A 26,545-nucleotide genomic window follows, 5' to 3' on the forward strand; every position below is an offset into this window, starting at 1 on the left:
CAAATCCAATATATAATTCATAGCAGTAAGAAAAAAAGCACCCAAAAGAGAAATATGTAAAATTAATATCCACCCCAACCTCCTACTGAAAAGAAAAGAGAAACCCAGGCCAACCACTTTACATATGAAAAAAAAAATCAATCGGAACATTCAACCCCAGAGAATTGTAAATATATATAGGGAAAAAAATAATATAATGCTAACTACCAAAAGTACAATATAATTCATAACAAAAAACTGTATAACTTACAAGAAAAAAAGCTGAAAGTAAGGGATTGTAGCATACTAAAAAAAGAAGATAAACTTACCCTAAAGAAGAACTGTAGCAATATTCAAGAAAAGGTCCCCACACCTTATGAAACTTTATATCCGAATTAAGAAGTGAATAATGAAGCTTTTTGAGGTCTAAACAGGCCATAATATCACTAAGCCATTGAGCGTGAGTGGGTGAGGCAGCATCTTTCCACCTAAGAAGAACCAACCGCCTAGCCAAAAGAGAGGCAAAAGATAATGTTCAGTATTTAGTCGTACTCAAGTGCATATTAACTTCACCCAAGGTGCCAAAAAGAGCAACCAGAGGGTTAGGTTCTAAATGACAATTAAGAATATGAGATAGGGTTAAAAAAACTTCTCTCCAGAATTTCTCAAGACAAGGACAGGTCCAATACATATGAATAAGGGTAGCCTCAGCCCCATTACACTTACCACAAACAAGTGTACAGTGTACAACCCTGGTTAAGTCCTGTGTACATCCTTAAACTGCAAAAGGCAGTGGCGAGCACGTAGAGAGGTTGAGTTGACTGACTTAAGAATTAGATCCCAAACTGCATCAGATAAGCAGATATTTAGATCTTGTTCCCAGGCAGTTCTGATTTTATAGAAAGGGGTATGCCTCAAAATAACTAACTTATCCCAAACAGCTGATATTAAACCTTTACCCAGTGGGTTGGTACAAAGAAACAAGTCCAGAACATTTCTCTCAGGCATCTCAGGAAAGTTTGCTACCAAAGGGTCAATGAAATGTCGAATTTGAAGATACCTAAAGAAATGAGTATTAGGTAGATTAAACTTTGCAGAAAGTTGTTGAAAATTTGCAAAACGATTATCTATGAAAAGATCTTCAAAGCGCCTAATACCCTTTCTATGCCAGTCGTAATATGTTGAATCCCGCATAGAAGGTAGGAAAAGGTGATTGTGTAAAATAGGGCTAGAGAGAGGAAAACCATGAAGACCATTAAATTTTCTGAACTGAGTCCATATTCTTTAAGTATGTCTGATAAGAGGATTAACAATAAGTCTAGGTAAATTACAAGGAAGTGCAGGAATTGAAAGATCCTTAGTAGAGTTCAACTCCATTGTCACCCATTTTGGGCAGTCAGACTGATTATGGGAGAAAGACCAAAAAATAAGACAATGAATATTGGCTGCCCAATAATATAAATGAAAATTAAGCAAGGACATACCACCTTCCTTTTTAGATTTTTGAAGATGAGCTTTACTAAGTCTAGGGCATTTTCTCTGCCATAGATAATACGAAATAATAGAGAAAAAAAAGCTTTAGAAATAAAAATTGGTAGAGACTGAAATAAATGCAAAAATTTAGGAAGGATATATATTTTAATAACATTAATACAACCTACAAGAGACATAGACAAGGGTGACCACTGTGTCAAACTCTGTTTGGTAGAGTTTAGGAGATTGGTAAAATTTTCTCGAAAAAGATTCTTGAAGTTCCTTGTTACTGTAGTGCCAAGATAAGTGAATTGATTATTAACTACTTTAAAAGGGAGGTCCTGAAATACTAAAGTTTGTGCTTCTCTATTGATTGGAAAGAGTTCACTCTTAGGTAAATTAAGTTTATAACCAGAGAGTTGACTAAATTTATTAAGAAGTGAAAACATTGAGGGTAAGGAGGTGGTCGGGTTTGATATAAAAAGCAAAAGATCATCAGCATAAAGGGAAACTTTATGCTCAACACCTCCCCTCCAAATCCCCATCACTTCAGCACAACTACGAAACGCAATGGCAAGTGGCTCTATAGCCAAATCGAAGAGTAAGGGACTTAAAGGGCAACCTTGGCAAGTGCCGTATTTAATACTGAAAGACTGGGATAGCTGAGAGTTGGTTAAAACAGAAGCGGTGGGACATGAATACAGCAATTTAATCCAACTAATAAAACTTTGTCCAAAATCAAATTTTTCTAAAACCGCAAAAAGGTAATTCCACTCGACACGATCGATCGTTTTCTCCGCATCGAGAAAAATAACACATTTAGGAATCCCAGTTGAAGGTGAATATAAGATATTAAATAAGCTCCGTATATTAAAAAAGGGAAGATGATTTTTGATCTTCAGAAATAACAGAGGGTATAATGTTTTCTAATCTACGAGCCAAAATTTTAGCCCAAATTTTTGCATCGACATTTAATAAAGAAATTGGCTTATACGAAGAACACTCTGTTGGATCTTTACCTTTTTTGGCTAAAAGAATGATACATACCTCGTTGAATGAAGCAGGCAATTTACCATGTTTAAACGAATCGGGTAAAACTGAAAATAATTGAGACGAAAGCAGAGAAGAAAATGATTTATAGAATTCTGCTGAAAAGCCATCAGGTCCAGATTTACCCGACTGTAATGCAGAGGTGGCAGGTGATATTTCCTCTAATGATAATGGTTCATTGAGTTTTGCTTTAAAGTCAGGGGAGAATGAAGGAATATTCAAACTATTTAAAAAATGATCAACCGAAGTATTCTCATTTAAAGATTCAGAAATATAAAGTCAAGAATAATAGTTCTTGGATGTGACATTGATATGTGATATTGATATTTGTTTAATTATAATAGCCCTTTTTGTTTTTTGCTTTATTTTCTTTACTAACCCTTTAGTTAAGTTAAGATTCATAAATATAGTTCCTTTAAATCGTATGTAGTGTGGTTTCTGTTACTTCTTGGCACGGAGTTGCAACAGAGCAGCAAAATTTGCTGATGATATGAAAATAGGAGGAAGGGGATGTTGTGATGAGTGCATTGTACTTCTGCAATGGAATATGGATAGATTGAGTGATGGAGTGAAAACCTGGAAAAGGAGTTTAAGAATGAGTATAAGTTGCAGTCATACAGAGTGTTCCTAAAGTAACCCAGGGAAAACAGTGTGCGGTTTTGGTTCCCTTGCCTTAAAGTATATAAGAGCAGTGGAGGGAGTCCACCAGAGGTTCCCCAGAATGTAAAGGTTATCCTACCAAAAGGAGCTGGACAGTTTGCATCTTGCATTCCTCGTAGTGAAGAAGACTGATGGTGATCTTATTCAACACAGGGTTTTACAGGGTAGATAAAAATATTTTCATAAGTGGGAGAGTCAAGGGGACAATTAATTAAAACTGAGGTGACAAGGAATTCCTTTTCTCAGGGAGAGTTCCCTGCTCCTCAGAGTGATAGAACATAGACTATTTGATCTACACCAGGAAGAGATAGATAAATATTTGAAAGTTCGAGGAATTGAGCGTTATAAGGAACTGCTAGAGAAGAGTTGAAGCCATCAGAGATCAGCTATGATCAAAATGAATAGTGGGTAAGCTTGAGGGGCCCAGTGGCCTATTTCTGCTCCTATTTCCCTGTGTTACAGGTTAAATGTATGATTTACCTGCGTGAAAGAACTTGGTCATATGAGCATATGGGGAAACTATCAGGAGCAATTAATTCAAGCAACACACATAAAAGTTGCTCGTGAACGCAGCAGGCCAGGCAGCATCTCTAGGAAGAGGTGCAGTCGACGTTTCAGGCCAAGACCCTTTGTCAGGACTAACTGAAGGAAGAGTGAGTAAGGGATTTGAAAGTTGGAGGGGGAGGGGGAGATCCAAAATGATAGGAGAAGACAGGAGTGGGAGGGATGGAGCCAAGAGCTGGACAGGTGATTGGCAAAAGGGATATGAGAGGATCATGGGACAGGAGGTCCGGGAAGAAAGACAAGGAGGGCGGGGGGGGGGGGGGACCTGGTCCATTTCCGTCACCTCCTCCCCTTTCTAGATCTTTCTGTCTCTGTCTCTGGAGACAGCTTATCCACTGATGTCTACTATAAGCCTGCTGACTCTCACAGCTATCTGGACTATTCCTCTTCTCACCCTGTCTCTTGCAAAAACGCCATCCCCTTCTCGCAATTCCTCCGTCTCCGCCGCATCTGCTCTCAGGATGAGGCTTTTCATTCTAGGACGAGGGAGATGTCCTCCTTTTTTAAAGAAAGGGGCTTCCCTTCCTCCACTATCAACTCTGCTCTTAAATGCATCTCCCCCATTTCACGTACATCTGCTCTCACTCCATCCTCCCGCCACCCCACTAGGAATAGGGTTCCCCTGGTCCTCACCTACCACCCCACCAGCCTCCGGGTCCAACATATTATTCTCCGTAACTTCCGCTACCTCCAACGGGATCCCACCACCAAGCACATCTTTCCTTCCCCCGCCTTTCTCCTTTCTGCAGGGATCGCTCCCTACACGACTCCCTTGTCCATTTGTCCCCCCCATCCCTCCCCACTGATCTCCCTCCTGGCACTTATCCGTGTAAGTGGAACAAGTGCTACACATGCCCTTACACTTCCTCCCTTACCACCATTCAGGGCCCCAAACAGTCCTTCCAGGTGAGGCAACACTTCACCTGTGAGTCGACTGGGGTGATATACTGCGTCCGGTGCTCCCGATGTGGCCTTTTATATATTGGCGAGACCCGACGCAGACCGGGAGGCCGCTTTGCTGAACACCTACGTTCTGTCCGCCAGAGAAAGCAGGATCTCCCAGTGGCCACACATTTTAATTCCACATCCCATTCCCATTCTGACACGTCTATCCACGGCCTCCTCTACTGTAAAGATGAAGCCACACTCAGGTTGAAGGAACAACACCTTATATTCCGTCTGGGTAGCCTCCAACCTGATGGCATGAACATCGACTTCTCTAACTTCCGCTAATGCCCCACCTCCCCCTCGTACCCCATCCGTTATTTATTTATATACACACATTCTTTCTTTCACTCTCCTTTTTCTCCCTCTGTCCCTCTGAATATACTCCTTGCCCATCCTCTGGTTCTCTCCCCAACCCCCCTTGTTTTTCTTCCCGGACCTCCTGTCCCATGATCCTCTCATATCCCTTTTGCCTATCACCTGTCCAGCTCTTGGCTCCATCCCTCCCTCTCCTGTCTTCTCCTATCATTTTGGATCTCCCCCTCCCCCTCCAACTTTCAAATCCCTTACTCACTCTTCCTTCAGTTAGTCCTGACGAAGGGTCTCGGCCTGAAACGTCGACTGCACCTCTTCCTAGAGATGCTGCCTGGCCTGTTGCGTTCACCAGCAACTTTTATGTGTGTTGCTTGAATTTCCAGCATTTGCAGAATTTCTGTTGTTGCAGGAGCAATTAATTCCATGCTCCTGTATCTGACTGGCTCTGTTCTGTTTGAGAACCTTCAACTTCTGGAAAGATCAGTGTAAATACAGAAAAGAGGAACAATTTAGTACCTCGGCAGTGACAACTCTGGAGACCAGAAGTTAGAAGGAAAGAATGAAGCAGCAGTTAGAAGCCTTGCAATATGTGGCTTGCTCAGAAACAAGTGGGTAATACTTAACCCTTAACACACCACATCAGACTATTGCAGTAATTTTTCAAGAGAATTAATAAAACAGGGTTTGAGTTATCTGTGGGATCAAGTGTTTTCTCTGGCTAACCAAAAGAAAGAGGTATATGATCATAAAGTAAGAGACAGGAAGATTTAAGCAACTCGCATGTAAAAACAGAACTTTTCCACATTCTAAGTAGTCAGCAGGGTAGATTTTGTTGTTTAATCAACAAGAATTAAAGGTTAAGTAATGAGAGAGGGAGAGGGGGGAGAGAGAGGGGGGAGAGGGGGGAGGGGGGAGGGGGGGAGAGGGGGGAGGGGGGGTGAGGGGGGAGGGGGGAGAGGGGGGGAGGGGGATAGATTGATAGAAAGAAAAAGAGTACAGTCAACATTTTGGGCCGAGGTCCTTCAGCAGGACTGGGAAAAATAGATGAGGAGTCAGAGTAAGAGAGTGGGGGCAGGGGAGGAAGAACCACAAGGTGAAAGGTGAAATGGGGGGGTGGGTTATGGGTGAAGTAACGAGCTGGGAAGTTAATTGGTGAAAGAGATACAGGGCTGGAGAAGGGGGAATCTGTTAGGAGAGGACAGAAGGCCATGCAAGAAAGAAAAGGGGAAGGAGCACCAGAGGGAGGTGATGGGCATATAAAGAGATAAGATGAGGGGGGAAATCCGGAACGGTAGAGGGCCGGGGGGGGGGGGGGTGAGCATTACTGGAAGATCGAGAAGCCGATGTTGATGCCATCAGGTTGGAGGCTACCCAGGCAGAATATAAGCTGTTGCTCCTCCAACCTGAGCGTGGGCTCATCACAGCAGTAGAGGAGGCCATGGACTGGCATGTCAGAATGGGAATGTCGACTGTACTCTTTTCCCTAGCTGATGCCTGGCCTGCTGACTTCCTCCAGCATTTTGTGTGCTGCTTGGATTTCCAGCATCCACAGATTTTCTCCTTAGAGCAACACACATCAAAGTTGCTGGTGAACGCAGCAGGCCAGGCAGCATCTGTAGGAAGAGGTGCAGTCGACGTTTCAGGCCGAGATCCTTCGTCAGGACTAACTGAAGGAAGAGTGAGTAAGGGATTTGAAAGTTGGAGGGGGATTGGGAGATCCAAAATGATAGGAGAAGACAGGAGGGGGAGGGATGGAGCCAAGAGCTGGACAGGTGATAGGCAAAAGGGGATACGAGAGGATCATGGGACAGGAGGTCCGGGAAAAAAGACAAGGGGGGGGGACCCAGAGGATGGGCAGGAGGTATATTCAGAGGGACAGAGGGAGAAAAAGGAGAGTGAGAGAAAGAATGTGTGCATAAAAATGAGTAACAGATGGGGTACGAGGGGGAGGTGGGGCCTTAGCGGAAGTTAGAGAAGTCGATGTTCATGCCATCAGGTTGGAGGCTACCCAGACGGAATATAAGGTGTTGTTCCTCCAACCTGAGTGTGGCTTCATCTTTACAGTAGAGGAGGCCGTGGATGGACATGTCAGAATGGGAATGGGATGTGGAATTAAAATGTGTGGCCACTGGGAGATCCTGCTTTCTCTGGCGGACAGAGCGTAGATGTTCAGCAAAGCGGTCTCCCAGTCTGCGTCGGGTCTCGCCAATATATAAAAGGCCACATCGGGAGCACCGGACGCAGTATATCACCCCAGTCGACTCACAGGTGAAGTGTTGCCTCACCTGGAAGGACTGTTTGGGGCCCTGAATGGTGGTAAGGGAGGAAGTGTAAGGGCATGTGTAGCACTTGTTCCGCTTACACGGATAAGTGCCAGGAGGGAGATCAGTGGGGAGGGATGGGGGGGACGAATGGACAAGGGAGTTGTATAGGGAGCGATCCCTGCAGAATGCAGCGAGAGGGGGGGAGGGAAAGATGTGCTTAGTGGTGGGATCCTGTTGGAGGTGGCGGAAGTTACGCAGAATAATATGTTGGACCCGGAGGCTGGTGGGGTGGTAGGTGAGGACCAGGGGAACCCTATTCCTAGTGGGGTGGCGAGAGGATGGAGTGAGAGCAGATGTACGTGAAATGGGGGAGATGCATTTAAGAGCAGAGTTGATAGTGGAGGAAGGGAAGCCCCTTTCTTTAAAAAAGGAAGACATCTCCCTCGTCCTAGAATGAAAAGCCTCATCCTGAGAGCAGATGCGGCGGAGACGGAGGAATTGCGAGAAGGGGATGGCGTTTTTGCAAGAGACAGGGTGAGAAGAGGAATAGTCCAGATAGCTGTGAGAGTCAGCAGGCTTATAGTAGACATCAGTGGATAAGCTGTCTCCAGAGACAGAGACAGAAAGATCTAGAAAGGGGAGGGAGGTGTCAGAAATGGACCAGGTAAACTTGAGGGCAGGGTGAAAGTTGGAGGCAAAGTTAATAAAGTCAACGAGTTCTGCATGCGTGCAGGAAGCAGCGCCAATGCAGTCATCAATGTAGCGAAGGAAAAGTGGGGGACAGATACCAGAATAGGCACGGAACATAGATTGTTCCACAAACCCAACAAAAAGGCAGGCATAGCTAGGACCCATACAGGTGCCCATAGCTACACCTTTAGTTTGGAGGAAGTGGGAGGAGCCAAAGGAGAAATTATTAAGAGTAAGGACTAATTCCTCTAGACGGAGCAGAGTGGTGGTAGAGGGGAACTGATTAGGTCTGGAATCCAAAAAGAAGCGTAGAGCTTTAAGACCTTCCTGATGGGGGATGGAAGTATATAGGGACTGGACATCCATGGTGAAAATAAAGCGGTGGGGGCCAGGGAACTTAAAATCATCGAAAAGTTTAAGAGCGTGAGAAGTGTCACGAACATAGGTCGGAAGGGATTGAACAAGGGGTGATAAAACAGTGTCGAGGTATGCAGAAATGAGTTCGGTGGGGCAGGAGCAAGCTGAGACAATAGGTCGGCCAGGACAGGGAGGTTTGTGGATCTTGGGTAGGAGGTAGAAACGGGAAGTGCGGGGTGTGGGAACTATGAGGTTGGTAGCAGTGGATGGGAGATCCCCTGAGGGCAGTGGGAGACAATGGCCTGGTTCTCCTTAGTGGGGTCACGATCGAGGGGTAAATAAGAGGAGGTATCCGCGAGTTGTCGCTGTGCCTCGGCAAGGTAGAGGTCAGTACGCCAGACTACAACAGCACCCCCCTAAGGTTAGGATTAATGCGGAGGGAGTGGAGAGCAGACCGTTCGGAAGGAATGAGGTTGGAATGGGGAAAAGGTGCGGTGAAGTCGAGACGGTTGATGTCCCATCGGCAATTAGTGATAAAGAGATCCAGAGCAGGCAGAAGACCAGAGCGGGGTGTCCATGAAGAAGAGGAGGGTTGAAGACCGGAGAAGGGGTCATCGGTGGGGGTGGAAGAGTTCTTGCCGAAGAAGTAGGCTTGGAGACGGAGACGGCCGAAGAAAAGTTCCGCATCATGGCGAACACGGAACTTGTTGAGGTGTGGGCGAAGGGGGACAAACGTGAGGCCCTTACTGAGAACAGAGCGTTCTGCCTCCGACAGTTGAAGGTCGGAGGGGATGGTAAAGACCCGGCATGGATGAGAGCTGGGATCAGAGGGGGGAGGGGGGAGGCTGGGGGTGTCAATGGAGAGGGGAGGGTTGGGGTGAGAGGAAGATGGAGCCTCTGAGTACCCAGGAGCTGACGATGGGATCTGAAGGAGACGGGATTGCAGAGTATTGGTGGGGGAAGGGGAGACGGGAGACGGGAGTCACAACAGCGGCACATAAAGACCCGGCCTGGAGTTCAACGCTGGCGTCGCAGTTGGTGGTTGCGCAATCGCTGTGAAGGTGTCCATGGTCGTTGCTGGAGTCCAGGTTTTGAATATGCCCTGAGGTTTTGGAGCCGCCGAGATCAATGGCAGGAGCCGCAATCTGAAGTTCATGCCTGCTAGTTTCAGGGCCAGCAGGCTCTGGAGTCCGTAGATGTAGGATCTTGCGATCTTTGCCTAACATGACAAAGTCAAAAAAATGGCGATTGCAGGCGTGAATCTGACGGAGGATGAAATAATGGGTAGGACCATTACAGACGGCGAAGAAAGTGTCCCGAAGGTGTGGAAGGGTCTGGGATAGGGACATCAAGTACCTCCTCATGGCGGAGAGAGTCGCCTTCAGAGCTTGACGGGAGAAGCAGCGAGAGGCAGAGTCAATAAAATGTGAGTACCTGGGATCCTCAGAAGGTCCAAACTGAGAGGCTTGGAAACGAATCCTAAAGCCAACTGGAGTAAGTTGGTGATGGAGGCATGTTCCAAGAAAGGATATATGGCTGTGATAGCGAGTCTGAGTCAAAGTGTGGTCGAAAAGTTGAAGGGCCGAAGAAATTACAGATGGGGAGCAGTGAGAGATGGTTTCACTGAACTCCCGTCGAAGAGAGGATCTCCTTCTTTGTCACCAACACTATATGTCATTATTCACAGAATTTATACAAATTATTTTATTTGTGGTACTCAAATAGCTTTCATTTAATTGCATTAACTTAAGATCTCTAATCTGAAGATCCTATAATGCAGCTAGCCTGTTTCTTTTGGCAAACAGGAACTTTTCCAAGCATTCCAACATTTCCATCTGTTCACTGACCACTGACTCCCATCCACCAAATGAAAAACACTTCCTTCCTTCACTCAGGAAATCTGTGGTAGACAACACTTCAAAAATTTAAACCCTGCTGAAGAAATTCAAGTTTCATAATCCCAGGCTTACAGATCAATGCAGCTGCATCACCACCCTGCATTCATATCTCATCCACAACACAGCAAAAAAAAGCTCCAGGGAGTTTATCGGAAGCACTTTCAAACTAAATTCGATCCCAACCACAGTCGGGGCAAATGTCCAGAAGCTTATTCACAGAGAGTCTTTCAGAAAGTTAAAAGAAAGAAATGTTACTGATAAAGAAAACTTTAGGAAGGGAATTCCAGAGCAGATGCCCATACTGGAGCAAGTCAAACCAAGTGTGCATTAGGGGTCAGAGCTGGACAAATAGAAAAATCTTAAAAAGTTGCACAAGATTGAGAAGAAAAGAAAAGTTAGAAAGGGCCATAGAAAGGTATTGAAATGTGAACGGGAATATTAAAACGGAGGTGTTACTAAATTGGATGCCATCATGGGTTAGCAAACACAGGAGTTTTGGCTAACTGGTGCATGTCTGATATTTGTTTTCTTAAAACAACACATTAAAATACATACAATTAATTCAGTGTTTAAAATTACAGACTCCTTGAACCAAATGGGGATTGGGTAGTTCATTCACAGAACATTTCCACTAGACCACACAGATCCCTGTTACCTTCAGTCAAATTCTCCAAGAGCAAAATACTCATTCCAGCAAAGGGTCTTCAACCGAAAATGTTAACTCTGTTTCTCTTTTCACAGATGCTGCCTGATCTGCTGAGTGTTCCCAACATTTTCTGTTACCATTTATACTTCCAGGTAGATCAACACAGGGAACAGAAAATCTGCCAAATCAAATATTTCAAAATAGAATTGCATTATTTTGTACCTTAAGTCTTAGAATGGTTTGGAGCTTATTAGAGTTTGGTTCTCCACTACACTAGAAAAACCAAATGCAAATTGGGCAAGAAGGTTCTAAACTGGAAAAAGGCCAAATCTGAAGAAATGAGAAAGGATCTAAAAAGCATGGATTGGGACAGGTTGTTCTCTGGCAAGGATGTGATTGGTAAGTGGGAGGCCTTCAAAGGAGAAATTTTGAGAGTGCAGAGTTTGTATGTTCCTGTCAGGATTAAAGGCAAAGTGAATAAGAATAAGGAATCTTAGTTCTCAAGGGATATTGGAACTCTGATAAAGAAGAAGAGAGAGCTGTATGACATGTATAGGAAACAGGGAGCAAATAAGGTGCTTGAGGAGTATAAAAGTGCAAAAAAAACTTAAGAAAGAAATCAGGAGGGCTAGAAGAAGACATGAGGTTGCTTTGGCAGTTAAGGTGAAGGATAATCCAAAGAGCTTCTACAGGTATATTAAGAGCAAAAGGATAGTAAGGGATAAAATTGATCCTCTTGAAGATCAGAGTGGTTGACTATGTATGGAACCAAAAGAAAAGGGGGAGATGTTAAATGGGTTTTTTGCATCTGTATTTACTAAGGAAACTGGCATGGAGACAATGGGAATAAGGCAATCAAGTAGTGAGGTCATGGAACATATACAGATTGAGGAGGAGGAGGTGCTTGCTATCTTGAGGCAAACCAGAGTAGATAAATCCCCAGGACCTGACAGGGTATTCCCTCGGACCTTGAAGGAGACTAGTGTTGAAATTGCAGGGGCCCTGGCAGATATATTTAAAATGTCGGTATCTACGGGTGAGGTGCTGGAGGATTGGAGGATAGCTCATGTTGTTCCATTATTTAAAAAAGGCTCTAAAAGTAATCTGGGAAATGATAGGCCAGTAAGTTTGATGTCGGTAGTAGGTAAATTATTGGAAGGAGTACAAAGAGATAGGATCTACAAGCATTTGGATAGACAAGGGCATATTAGGGAGAGACAACATGGCTTTGTGCATGGTAGGTCATGTTTAACCAATCTATTAGAGTTTTCAAGGAGGTTACTAGGAAAGTGGATGAAGGGAAGGTAGTGGATGTTGTCTACATGGACTTCAGTAAGCCCGTTGACAAGGTCCCACATGGGAGGTTAGTTAGGAAGATTCAGTCATTAGATATACATGGAGAGGTAGCAAATTGGATTAGGCATTGGCTCAATGGAAGAAGCCAGAGAGTGGTAGTGGAGGACTGCTTCTCTGAATGGAGGCCTGTGTGGTGTGCCACAGGGATCAGTGCTGGGTCCATTGTTATTTGTCATTTATATCAATGATCTGGATGATAATGTGGTAAATTGGATCAGCAAATTTGCTGATGATACAAAGATTGGAGGTGTAGTGGACAGTGAGGAAGGTTTTCAAAGCTTGCGGAGGGATTTGGACCAGCTGGAAAAATGGGCTGAAAAATGGCAGATTGAGTTTAATACCAACAAGTGTGAGGTATTGCACTTTGGAAGGACAAACCAAGGTAGAACATACAAGGTAAATGGTAGGGCACTGAGGAGTGCAGTAGAACAGAGGGATCTGGGAAAACAGGTACAAAATTCCCTAAAAGTGGTGTCACAGGTAGATAGGGTCATAAAGAGAGCTTTTGGTACATTGGCCTTTATAAATCAAGGTGCAGGTACTGAGTATAAGAGTTGGAAAGTTATGGTGAGGCCGAATCTGGAGTATTGTGTACAGTTTTGTTCACCAAATTACAGGAAGGATATTAATAAGGTTGAAAGAGTGCAGAGAAGGTTTACAAGGATGTTGCTGGGACTTGAGAAACTCAGTTACAGAGAAAGTTGAATAGGTTAGGATTTTATTCCCTGGAGCGTAGAAGAATGAGGGGAAATTTGACAGAGGTGTATAAAATTATGATGGGTATAGATAGAGTGAGTGCAAGAGGGCTTTTTCCACTGCGGCAAGTGGAGAAAAAAACCAGAGGACATGGGTTAAGGGTGAAGGGGAAAACATTTAAAGGGAACACTAGTGGGGGCTCCTTCCCACAGAGAGTGGTGGGAGTGTGGAATGAGCTGCCAGATGAAGTGGTAAATGCGGGCTCACTTTTAACATTTAAGAAAAACTTGGACAGGTATATGGATGAGAGGTGTATGGAGGGATATGGTCCAGGCGCAGGTCAGTGGGACTAGGCAGAAAAATGGTTTGGCAGAGCCAAGAAGGGCCAAAAGGACTGTTTCTGTGCTGTAATGTTCTATGGTTCTCAGAGTTCAAAATGGGAGGCAGAGATAATGTGGATGATGACAATTTTCTTTCCCCCATGATGGAGGAGTCCAAACGTAGGGCAGCATAGGTTTAGGGTGGGAGGGGAAATGGGACCTAAGGACCTAAGGAGCAACAGGGTGATGAGTATATGGAATGAGCTGCCAGAGGCAGATACAATAGTACCATTATTTACCACAAATATGGTGGGCACCATATTTGGCACAGTCACCTTGGGCCGAAGGGACTGTAGATGTCCTGTATTCCTCTATGACAGCTTTGTGGAGCACCTGCATTCAATCCACAGGGATGATCCTGATTTTCCTTTTGTCTGTCATTTTAATTCACCATCCCACTTGCAGCTACGGGTCTGTGGCTTCCTGCACTGTTACAATGAGGCCTAAACCAAGCTTGAGAAACAGCAACCTCACCTTCAGTCTGGGCACACCCCAGATTCTGGATTCAATGTTGAATTCTTGAAATCTCTGTCAGTATGAGTCATCAGTCTATGATATTGGCTCATCTTATTCTTTCCCTCCTTTGGGAGTGGAGGACAAATGCAGCCTAACCTGATGGTCTTGTTCTCTTGCTCTACATTCTTTTATCCATGTTCTCACTCTCTAACTGCTCCCATTCAGCCATTACCCAGGTAGCTTTGTTTATAGCCAAACCCCATGGATAACCAGTTTTACGCTCCCTGAAACAATTCCCTTCCCCACCCTCTCTGCAGTTTAAAGAGCTCCTCTTTTCTCCTTCACAATTCCGACAAAGGGTCTTCAATCTGAAATATCGGCTCCATTTCTCTTCCCACAAAGCCCAGCTGACCAGATGGTTTCTAGCATTCTCCTGTTTTAGCTTAAACAGTGACTTATTTGAAATGATGATTTAAGGCCATTGGCGTTAACTAGAACTACCAGTAACATGATAAAGTTTACTGTTCTCAGTTTAGAGAGAACTGTTGCAAGGACTTTCAGACATCTAACGTGCTGGCAGATGGAAGCTAGAGGCAAAGCATAGTGGGGTTCAATGTTGATCAACAATCCTTTGATGGGACATTGTATGTATAATGTTTAAAAAATTTAGTATAAGGCTAAGTAGCTAATAGCCTCCGAACAAGTGTTCAGAAGCTCAAAGCCCCCGTATTCTTCCAGAAGGTGACTTTTCTCAAAAACCTGCAGTTGATCACTTCCATTGCTGACGATATTGGAGGGAGTACTAAGTGACTGGAGGGAGTACTAAGAGACAGAATCTACAAGCATTTGGATAGACAAGGACTTATTAGGGAGAGTGAACATGGCTTTGTGCATGGTAGGTCATGTTTAACCAATCTATTAGAGTTTTCGAGGAGGTTACCAGGAAAGTGGATGAAGGGAAGGCAGTGGATGTTGTCTACATGGACTTCAGTAAGGCCTTTGACAAGGTCCTACATGGGAGGTTAGTTAGGAAGATTCAGTCACTAGATATACATGGAGGGGTAGCAAATTGGATTAGACATTGGCTCAATGAAAGAAGCCAGAGAGTCGTAGTGGAGGACTGCTTCTCTGAATGAAGGCCTGTGACTAGTGGTGTGCCACAGTAATCAGTGCTGGGTCCATTGCTATGTGTCATCTATATCAATGATCTGGATGATAATGTGGTAAATTGGATCAGCAAATTTGCTGATGATACAAAGATTGGAGGTGTAGTGGACAGTGAGGAAAGTTTTCAAAGCTTGCAGAGGGATTTGGACCAGCTGGAAAAATGGGCTGAAAAATGGCAGATGGAATTTAATACCAAGTGTGAGGTATTGCACTTCGGAAGGACAAACCAAGGTAGAACATACAGGGTTAATGGTAAGGCACTGAGGAGTGCAGTAGAACAGAGGGATCTGGGAATACAGATACAAAATTCCCTAAAAGTGGCGTCACAGGTAGATAGGGTCGTAAGGAGAGCTTTTGGTACATTGGCCTTTATTAATCAAAGTATTGAGTGTAAGAGCTGGAATGTTATGATGAGGTTGTATAAGACATTGGTGAGGTCGACTCTGGAGTATTGTGTTCAGTTTTGGTCACCAAGTTACAAGAAGGATATTAGTAAGGTTGAAAGAGTGCAGAGAAGGTTTACAAGGATGTTGCCGGGACTTGAGAAACTCAGTTACAGAGAAAGGTTGAATAGGTTAGGACTTTATTCCCTGGAGCGTAGAAGAATGAGGGGAGATTTGACAGAGGTGTATAAAATTATGATGGGTATAGATAGAGTGAATGCAAGTAGGCTTTTTCCACTGCGGCAAGTGGAGAAAAAAAACCAGAGGACATGGGTTAGGGGTGAAGGGAAACATTAAGGTTGGCTTCTTCACACAGTGAGTGGTGGGAGTGTGGAATGAGCTGCCAGATGAGGTGGTAAATGCGGGTTCTTTTTTAACATTTAAGAATAAATTGGACAGATACATGGATGGGAGGTGTATGGAGGGATATGGTCCGTGTGCAGGTCAGTGGGACTAGGCAGAAAATGGTTCGGCACAGCCAAGAAGGGCCAAAAGGCCTGCTTCTGTGCTGTAGTTTTTCTACAGTTTCTATGATATTTTCAAATACCAGCTTATCCATGCTCTCATCATTCCGTGAATTCTGATTCCATGGGATTTGCTTCTTGCTCCATCCACAAAGATCTGCTCCTTCCCTCTAGTAATCCATTCTCCACCTGGCTCCTCTGATCACAGAGAGAGACTACTTCACTTAGAATTAAGCTATATGTATAACCATACACCATGTTATGAGTGTATAGGGAGAAGTATTAAACTGAAACAACTAAAAGAATTTTATGTCATGAGATTATTTGTAAACCCGTCACAAACAAGGCTTGCTACACATGTGTTTACATGTCTGATGCCATCACGCACGAGGATAAGTGATGACAAAAGGAAATTCAGGGCTTAGTACTAGTCTAGAAGAGCATCAAGTTCCATCCACAGTTCATTTTCCCATGAGCAACTGAATGAAAATACTTCATAGTGACATCAATTTATTGGCAATGCAAAGAAATAGCTCAATTTGCCAGCGCTCTTCCCCTAGGTAAGAAGCAGAAGTGTTCTAATATGTCAAGGTATATTCATAAATTAGGAACAAAGCAAAAAAAAGTGTCAGTAATCTGATACAAAAATAGAAGATGCTGGAAATTCTCAGGAGGTCAGGTAGCAACTGTGGAGGGAGAAAGGAATTGTGTTTCAGTGCAATGACCCTCCGTTTGAAGAAATGTTACTAACCGAAAATCTTAATTCTTTCTATCCCCATTCACATTGCCTGAACATTTAAAAAATATTATTATATTATTTGGTTTGCCAAACTGCAGAATTCACAAACAGAAAATTATTTCAGCTGCCAATATGCTTTACTGAGCATATGTCGAATTTCTCTGCAGTAAACAAGCTTGACACACAAAATAGCCTTTGTTTTCCAAACTTAGCCTAGTCAAATGCTCCAATTCTCAATGACATACATGAAACCAGTGCCATTTCCCCACAACAATGACATTTTCCACTTTCTAACAACATTTCCAATTAATTATGATTCCTTTCCACTTCTTGAACAACATTTCATTCATCCCTTAATACATTTGAAAAATTACAATGTCAATCCAAGCACAGACATTGCCTGTACATGACCGTTTGTAAAGGAGGCCTAGTGGGCATCCCACTGGTATTTTAACTTAACTGCATTTAATTATTTGTGAATTTAAGAGGCAAAATTGAAAGCAAAAATTGACTCAAGTCAGAATGTTTGACTTTCTGCCATTCTATTTCCAACAACACTGCAGAACTGACTTTTAGAGATATTTTAGAAAGAAAAGTATAAAGTAAGAAACCATCACCTTTAGCATTTTACATTTTTGTTTTGAAACAAGAGAACAATCAAACTTGAGAGATGCGCAAGAGATCAAGGGGAAGATAAAATATCCAAATGTTTTTAAAAAGAAATACATTTTGGAAAAAAGTCAACATTTTGAATGAATTACTATCCACATAAAATTAGTTTTTTCCCCATTTGCATTTCGTATTTCAATGGGAAATATGTGCCGATTTGGGGAAAATCAAATACAGTGTTTCTGGTTAATTGGGACATATATGGACAGAGATACCTTTTGCCCAATGAAACAGCAGTGCCAATTAGCCGAAGTGTTATGGAAATAGACAAACTACCATTTAACCAAGCAAAAAAAATGTATTTAAATGAAATACAGAACAAATTAGAACATTATTTAATATTTCAGTAATATTGCAAATGTATTGTTTGATTGAGCATTCTTAGCTGTTTACATAATTCATGAATGTCTTGTAATGTTATGTTATGACAGTGAGTGTCATAAGTCATTATGCAACCGTATCATATGCAAATGCTTTACTAAAGTAAAACTAGGTAGACATGTTTTTCCCAGCCACTGCGTATTTCTTTTGGAGTTACAAAATATAACTACCAGTATTACTACAGTAATATAAAACTGTTTATTATTTCCTAATAGTTATCAATGGTGGAATTTGTCTAGTGTACACTGCTCTGTTCTTTTTATTGACAGTAAATAAATAAAATCAACGCAGATACCTAGTGTAGATAATGGACTGCCCACATACAATGCTTTTGATGATTGTATCCTTCAAAGGATTATATCCGACGGGACATCAACCATCTCGACTTCACCGCACCTTGTTCCCATTCCAACCTCACTCATTCCGAATGCTCTGCTCTCCACTCCCTCCACACTCTCCACACTAATCCTAACCTTACTATAAAACCCGCCGATAAGGTGGGTGCTGTTGTGGTCTGGCATACTGACCTCTACCTTGCCGAGGCACAGCGACAACTCACGGATACCTCCTCTTATTTACCCCTCGATCGTGACCCCACTAAGGAGCACCAGGCCATTGTCTCCCACACCATCACCAACTTTATCTGCTCAGGGGATCTCCCATCCACTGCTACCAACTTTATAGTTCCCATACCCCACACTTCCCGTTTCTACCCCCTACCCAAGATCCTGCCTGTCCAGGTAGACCCATTGTCTCAGCTTGCTCCTGTCCCACCAAACTCATTTCTGCATACCTCGATACTGTTTTATCCTCCCTTGTTCAATCCCTTCTTATCTATGTTCATGACACTTCTCATGCTCTGAATTTTTTCGATGATTTTAAGTTCCCTGGCCCCCACCGCTTTATTTTCACCATGGATGTCCAGTCCCTATAAACTTCCATTTCCCACCAGTAAGGTCTCAAAGTTCTCCGCTTCTTTTTGGATTCCAGACCTAACCAGTTCCCCTCTACCACCACTCTGCTCCGTCTAGCGGAATTAGTCCTTACTCTTAATAATTTCTCCTTTGGCTCCTCCCACTTCCTCCAAACTAAAGGTGTAGCCATGGGCACCTGTATGGGTCCCAGCTATGCCTGCCTTTTTGTTGGCTTTGTGGAACAATCCATGTTCCAAGCCCATACTGCTATACTGGTATCTGTCCCCCACTTTTCCTTAGCTACATCGATGACTGCATTGACGCTGCTTCCTGCACGCATGCTGAGCTTGTTGACTTTATTAACTTTGCCTCCAACTTTTACCCTGCCCTCAAGTTCAGCTGGTCCATTTCCAACACCTTCCTCCCCTTTCTTAATCTTTCTGTCTCTATCTCTGGAGACAGCTTATGTACTGACGTCTACTATAAGCCTATGGATTCTCACAGCTACCTGGACTATTCCTCTTCTCACCCTGTCTCTTGCAAAAAATGCTATCCCCTTCTCGCAACTCCTCTGTCTCCACCACATCTGCTCTCAGGATGAGGCTTTTCATTCCAGGATGAAGGAGATGTCTCCTTTATTAAAGAAAGGGGCTTCCCTTCCTCCACCATCAACTCTGCTCTCAAATGCATCTCTCCCATTTCATGCACATCTGCTCTCACCCCATCCTCTTGCCACCCCACTAGGAATAGGGTTCCCCTTGTCCTCACCTACCACCCCACCAGCCTCCAAGTCCAACATGTAATTCTCCGTAACTTCCGCCACCTCCAACAGGATCCCACCACTAAGCACATCTTTCCCTCCCCTCCCTCTGCTTTCCGCAGGGATTGCTCCCTACGTGACTCCCTTGTCCATTCGTTCCCCCCATCCTTTCCCACCAATCTCCCTCCTGCTATTTAACCTTGTAAGCGGAACAAGTGCTACATATGCCTTTACACTTCCTCCCTCATCACCGTTCAGGGCCCCAGACAGTCCTTCCAGGTGAGGCGACACTTCACCTGTGAGTTGGCTGGTGCTCCTGATGCGGTCTCCTATATATTGGCGAGACCCGACGCAGGCTGGGAGACCGTTTTGCTGAACACCTACACTCTGTCCACCAGAGAAAGCAGGATCTCCCAGTGGCCACATATTTTAATTCCACGTCCCATTCCCATTCTGATATGTCTATCCACGGCCTCCTCTACTGTCAAGATGAAGCCACACTCAGGTTGGAGGAACAACACCTTATATTCTGTCTGGGTAGCCTCCAACCTAATGGCATGAACATTGACTTCTCTAACTTCCGTTAATGCCCCACCTCCCCTTCATACCCCACTCATTATTTATTTATATTTATTATTTTTTTTTCTCTGTCTCCTTCTTCTCCCTCTGTCCCTCTCACTATACTCCTTGCCCATCTTCTGGTCTTCCGCCCTCCCCCTTTCTTTCTCCCTAGGCCTCCCGTCCCATGATCCTCTCATATCCCTTTTGCCAATCAACTTTCCAGCTCTTAGCTCCATCCCTCCCCCTTCTATCTTCTATCATTTCAGATCTCCCCCTCCCCCTCTCTAATCTCTTACTATCTCTTCTTTCAATTAGTCCTGACGAAGGGTCTCGGCCCAAAACGTCGACTGTACCTCTTCCTAGAGATGCTGCCTGACCTGCTGCGTTCACCAGCAATTTTTATGTGTGTTGTTTGAAATTCCAGCATCTGCAGATTTCCTCGTGTTTGCATCCTTCAAAGCTTCACTTTCATTGTAATATTCTAAATGAGTGTCATTTCCTTCAAATTCTTCATAGTGCCCAACTTGTTGAAGTAATAATATTGTTTATTTCTTTCTACCAGTAAGTAGGAGACTACGATGCATAAAAACAAGAACAGTCAGAATGAGAAACAGTTTCTTCACCCAGGCCATTAGCCTTCTGACCTCCCTGCTGCACTTTATTCAAAGATTTACTGGTTAATCTGTTCTGTACCATACAATATTTAATATTAAAGCACCTTAGTTTGTTATTTATGTGAGATTCATCTGTAGATTTTATCCTTACCTTCATGAAGTTATCATGTGTTTTGTGTGCTACTTTGCTTTACACACTAGTTCAAATGAAACATTGTCTCATTTCTATATACATTGTATGATTATATACATGCATATAATTAAATGACAATAAACTTGACTTGCCAACTTAATTTCCACTCCCCACCATTTGTGACATCTTCAAGCCCAAATGCTTGAAACCACAGTGAGCAAAACAGTTCTGAGTTATCTTGCTGCCTATTTCTCTGTAAATATCAGTGACAGAAATCACTGCTTTTTGAACACAACCACATGCAACTGATACTATTTAAAAACTACTCACCCTAAGCACAGTGTAGTGTTTAACGGCCACACAGGTGCATGCGACTGACATTATTTAGAAACTGTTCTGTATCAGTCTCCTGTCCCAATTAAACAGCACGGTGTCCCAAATAAACAAAAGAAACCCAGCTATTTTCTCAATTCATTTTTGTTAAGGATTATCCCAAACAAGCAGCTGTCACAATTAACCAATGGTTTAATTTACCGGAATTCACTGTATTTAGTTTTTGAGCTTATCATGTCCAAATAACTGGCATTGACTGCCCTGATTAACCAATAGCCCAAATAACCAGAATCCACTGTACTACCAGGAAATTCTGCAGGTTTTTTTTTAAAAAACACTTAACACAGACCTTAGTTTCTTTTCAAATAGTTCTGAAACCTCAGAGTGAGTCTCACATAATATGGAGGACCGTCAGTCACATCTGCCTGTACTTGCTCTTTAACCGCACACAGCAGCTCTTCATTTCACTTCCCTCGCAACTAAAATTTTCCCATCTTCATTTTCCTTTCCTCTCCCAGATTCATTTTAAAAAATATTAAAAACCCTGATCAAACATTACCATTTCCTTCTCAATGCTTAATTTCATTTGAACATTCAAATGAGGACAGTTTCTCCACTTCCTTTCACTTTCCAGTATGCGTACGTACCCTGTTGATGGATATAGAAACGTGTACTGGGATCTTACCTCAAGTAGTTTTCCACAAAGTAATAAATTTATTGTAACAAATCTTAATTTAGGTCATGACGGAAGAAAGTTGGCCTTCAAGCTGAAACTCTTACCCAACTCAGATCATATCCTGTGTCCACTATGCATGTTTAATGGCCTTTGCTGGCTTCTAAACTAGCAGTGCTTTGAAATTAAAAAGTCTCGTCCTTGTATAAAATTCTGTACAGTCATATCCTTGGACAATTGCAATGATTGTCCTCTTGTACATTGGATATTTTTATTGCTCTATTAATAACTATGTACTCAACTCCCAGGGCACAGAAACTGCATCACTAGCCACTTTGTTTTTCTTTTCTTTGAAGACGTCCCTTCAAAGTGACTTATATGAGTTGTCCTAATATTTCATATCACAAACTATGTTGATAACCCTGTGTTAAGCATCTCAGGATACTTCAGTATATTGAAGACACTTTATAAAACATGTTTTGTTGTTGCCACTATACTTTATAAAGTGCCTTTATGCAATTTTTCCCCTCAAGCCAGACGGAATAACTGGGTTCAAGTCACTTTAGGTATCAAAAATCCTTGGGCTTGACCAGCTAATTTTATACTCAGATTTTTGAGTTGTAGTTTCACAGCAGTGGTCACCTGAACCAGCAGGTGCTGAGGGACTCTTACTACTCTTGAGCAAAGAACTGTACTTTACATTCATAGTGAAGGCCCTGCTCTCCTGTCCCTACATAACCTTCTATTCTTGTCATCTCCTGAAGAAGTGGTGACAACTGGTTCACATCTCTTGATTCACCCACATCACTCTCATCATAACAACAGCCCAGATATGACCCTCATCTGAGCCCTCTGAGGCAGGAAGAATAACAAGGACTTCCTATGGCAAGCTCTTGCAAGATGCCCTGCACTGGAGAAAGACTAAAGCCCACTACTTTCTTGTGTCCCTCTAACTAATCTAGCCGACCCTTGCGGTGAAAGTCTGAGAGAGTGTTGTGTTATGTCAGATAGAAAACATAGTTTGTTCCACACCATCACTCCCTTCATTAGACTTCAATGACCCCTTCAGCTCCACCCCTTCCCTAGCAGAAGAGGCCTGAACAAATGGCCTAAATATCTCTTGGCCTGCAAAGGAAAGGAAACTTACAAAGCTGCAGCCTGTACAGTAATAACGCAGAAGATGAAGTAAGCCTATAGCGTAAGTGCCCAAGTCAGCCACATAAAATTTTGTTGGAATGTGTCATGTAGTACCACGCCTTGACTCTTCAAATTCCACCCATAATAAAAAGATTCATAATGTTTATCTCTACAGCCAAATGAAGCATCCAATGATTTTCTTCTTACAAACTGAGAGCAGTGAGATATTTTATTGGAAAGTTCTCACACCAGTAAGAACACATGACATTGGATGATACTTTGAAATCTTCGCTGACCTAGTGTAGACATCAGTATTTGGACAGTAAATGGTTGGGTAGTGAATATTAGATATTCAGTGATAATAATGGCAAATATGTGTGTGCTATAGTTTAGCAGCGCTATGAATATTCAGGTGAGTCATTGTTTTCAGTGGTGAGCGTGGTTAAGTCTAATTATAGGAGTAAACTTACTGATGAAACTGGTGCTACATACATAGCTCTCAAATCAACCAACTACAAGCCAGGTATAAAATATTTGTCATTATTAGTGCAGAAACAAAAGTTTCAGTGAGCTAAGATGTGTTTACTTTCCTTGGTTGTTTATGAATATGGACAACATAATTTCACAATTCTTGTTATGAGGTACAGTAACAATCCTATTTAAAATATTACTTTTCAATTGTCCTTTTAAAATATAAGTAATTTTAATAGGTTTTCTAAATTGCTTAATTTATTTTGATCTGTTTCTGTTACATTTTTATTAATAGTAAAACAATGACTACGTGTGGGTCATCCTTTTCCTTAAAAATAAGACCATTAATTCATTAATCAATGATAATCTCTCCGAAAGTTATCATGGAAAGAAGAAAATATTTTAAAACAATCATCAATTTGGGCACACATTCTCAAAAGATTTGCCACCCCTACATAAGAGTTGGGTTTGCAGCTCACTTTGACACATCTAGTTGGTCACGAAATTCCTTGCAGCATTTCTCACACAAATGGTTAGCACTCATTCCAGCCAACTTCACCTTCAGCTTTCTACAAGATAAGTCCACAGTAATGAAAGGTGGATGTAGTGATCACATTGGGGCAATGTTATAAAGTACATCAGGAAGACTGCAATTGCTCTTAGGCGCCTGCAAGATGGTCCGCCAAGTCAGGGCTTTGGAACTGAATCCAAGGGCTCCCCTCTCATACACATGGCCTCATTCCTGTTCCTCAATGTCCTAGTTCAAAGGTAGATGATAAAGAATGCATTATTATCCCTTTATAAGGTTGACTTCTTTGGACGTTAGGATAGAGGTGTACTGAGTGGAACAGCAATAATTTACAGTTTGCACACAACTTTTGCCCAACATAAAAGAGTAGCTTTTTTGTTGGTCTACAGCTCACCTTGACATATCTAGTTGGTCACGAAATTCCTTGTAGCATTTCTCACACAAATGGTCAGCACTCATACCAGCCAACTTCACCCCCAACTTTCTACAAGATATCCATTCTAGTCTCCACATCTAGCAGCAGGACTTGAGTAAACATTAGAACTGCCTCCTTTTCCCCTGTAACCCACCCCTGCAGTAATTGTGGGAATTGCTGAAGTGTCTGCAGTAATGCCAAGAGGAATATGGGCTAAGCAAGAACTGCACAGATCTCCTCTCATTGTGTGCTTCTGGCTGTAAATCAACAACATACCCTTTCAAACTTCTTTGACCAATTATGGGACTGGATTTGGAAATGGTGGGGCAATGCAAGGGCCATTTAACACACCAGAAAGGTGAAGTCAAATTCCTAGGCTAAGGTACCAAAAGAAGTATTCCTACATTTTCTTCATCATTGATACAAGTTTTGAGTTTAGTTATTAACTATTTTAAGCAGTTCTTACAAGGTGCATTTGGAGTCTGCAGAAAGACATTAAGAGGCTGGGCAAAGAAATAGAAGATAGAATACAATGTAGGGAAGTGTATGGTCATGCACTTTGATGGAAGGAAAAAGCGTAGTCTATTTTCTAAATGGAGAGGAAATTCAGAAATCGGAGGTGCAAAAGGACTTGGGAGTCTTAGTGAAGGTTACCTTAAAGGCTAACTTGCAGGTTATGTTGTAGTAAAGAAGGCAAATGCAATGTTAGCATTCATTTCAAGAGGATAGGAATACAAAAGCAAGGATGCAGTGCTGAGGCTTTATAAGGTATTGTAATACTGTAGACAGTTTTTTGCCCCATATCTAAAAAAGGATATGCTAGCACTGGAAAGGGTCCAGAGGAGGTTTACCAGAATGATCCAGGGAATGAAAATGGTTAATGTACCAGTTATGTTTGATGGCCCCTTATCTGTACTTGCTGAGATTTAGGAAAAGGAGAGGAGATATCATTGAAACATATGAAATATTGAAGTGCCTAGATAGAATGGATGTTTCTAATCTTGAAAGCCTAAGACCAGAGGGCACAGCGCAGAATACATCCCTTTAGAACAGAAGAGGAATTTCTTTAGCCAGAAGATGGTGACTCTACGGAATTAACTGCCACAGAAGACCGTGGAGGCCAAATCATTGGATATATTTAAAGCGGAGGTTGATTAAGTTGTTGATTAGTAAAGATACCAAAGCCTGTGGGGAGAAAGCAGGAGAATAGGGTTGAAAGGGCAAATAAATTGCTCATAATCGAATGATGGAGTAGACTCAATGAGCTGAATGGCCAAATTCTGCTCCTTTCTGATGGTTCAGGAAGCAAGGACCAAATTGTGACCCAACATGTCGGCAAGTATATCAATTCTTATGATTAAAACAATCACATAAGAGCACCAATTACAAAAGAATGTTTACATTGTCACTGGTAATTGTAATAATTTTCCACAAAATTCTTCAAATCTTCTTTAAAAGTGAAGAATATTATACATACATTTTCACCCTATATTCAAGTACTTTCATTCCTATTCTGGACTTCATTTTGTTGCAGCAAAGATCCTTGTTTCAGTGTCCAGAACACTGGATAGTTATAAATCAAATCAAGACAAGGAATAACAAAGAAAGTGATAGCACAAAGGAATTAAACAAATGGAAGGAAGCCAATCAGAATTCTCAGCTGACAGAATATAATAAATAAGTTTACAAAGAACATCTATAAATTATGGGAGTTTTCATTATACTACACTTTTGTTTTTACTCCGGGAAATTAACCAGTTTAATGTGATGGGTGGAATAACTCACAGAAAGTTAGGACAAGGATTACCAGCAGTTAAAAACAATCAGAATAGTTTAAAAAAACATTAGAATGTCTTGCACTTATACACGATCAAGATATCCCAAAGTATTTTACAATTAGTAAAAGCCATTAATAACAGCTTATCTAAACTATAGTGTTCTCTTCCTCTCTGCACCTGGGCTTTAAGCTGAAGTGGACGGTGTATTTAGAGGTGATAAATATAACCAACTGAACCGTAACTGGCATTAATTCAAGGCCGCTAACAAAATGCTGTTACAAACCTTTGGCAAAAAGAATGCATCCTCCTTCACAAAATATTTTCTAGATAAGCAAGTGGGCGGGTAAGAAGCGGGGATTTCAGACACCACAAACGTTTAATAACATCGGGACTCTTAAAGAAACACCATTTAGGGAAAACACTTAGAAAATTAATTAAAGAACTTTCTTACTATCTTACATACCAATAGTTTAGCTGTAAAGAACAATAGTTCAAGTGTCGGATAATGTCATGGCCTTTCGCGCCTTTACCGAAAGAAGAACCCACAGTTTGCAGCTTCTCGCAGACTGGTTTGAGGGAAGAAAGAATTTGTGTTCCTTCCAGCAGCAACAACATCAACTCCAACCCACAGGATG

At 42.4% G+C, this 26,545-nt stretch overlaps 1 long non-coding RNA gene across 5 annotated transcripts in view; it reads right to left on the minus strand.

Annotated features, from left to right (window-relative positions):
* Window positions 1-26,545, minus strand: part of LOC140186340 (uncharacterized) — a 76,377-nt gene extending 49,832 nt beyond the window's left edge. For 2 of the 5 annotated variants that reach the window (XR_011882840.1, XR_011882841.1), the window contains exons 1-2: window positions 26,374-26,545; window positions 309-485 (exon numbers count right to left, since the gene is read on the minus strand). This is a non-coding gene — a long non-coding RNA (uncharacterized lncRNA). Of the gene's footprint in view, window positions 1-308; window positions 486-20,904; window positions 20,940-21,466; window positions 21,540-26,373 lie in introns of those variants that run through there. The other 3 variants (XR_011882842.1, XR_011882845.1, XR_011882839.1) reach the window with 3 other exon arrangements.

This window comes from Mobula birostris, chromosome 2, assembly GCF_030028105.1.
Source record: "Mobula birostris isolate sMobBir1 chromosome 2, sMobBir1.hap1, whole genome shotgun sequence".
Classification (NCBI taxonomy): Eukaryota; Metazoa; Chordata; class Chondrichthyes; order Myliobatiformes; family Myliobatidae; genus Mobula; species Mobula birostris.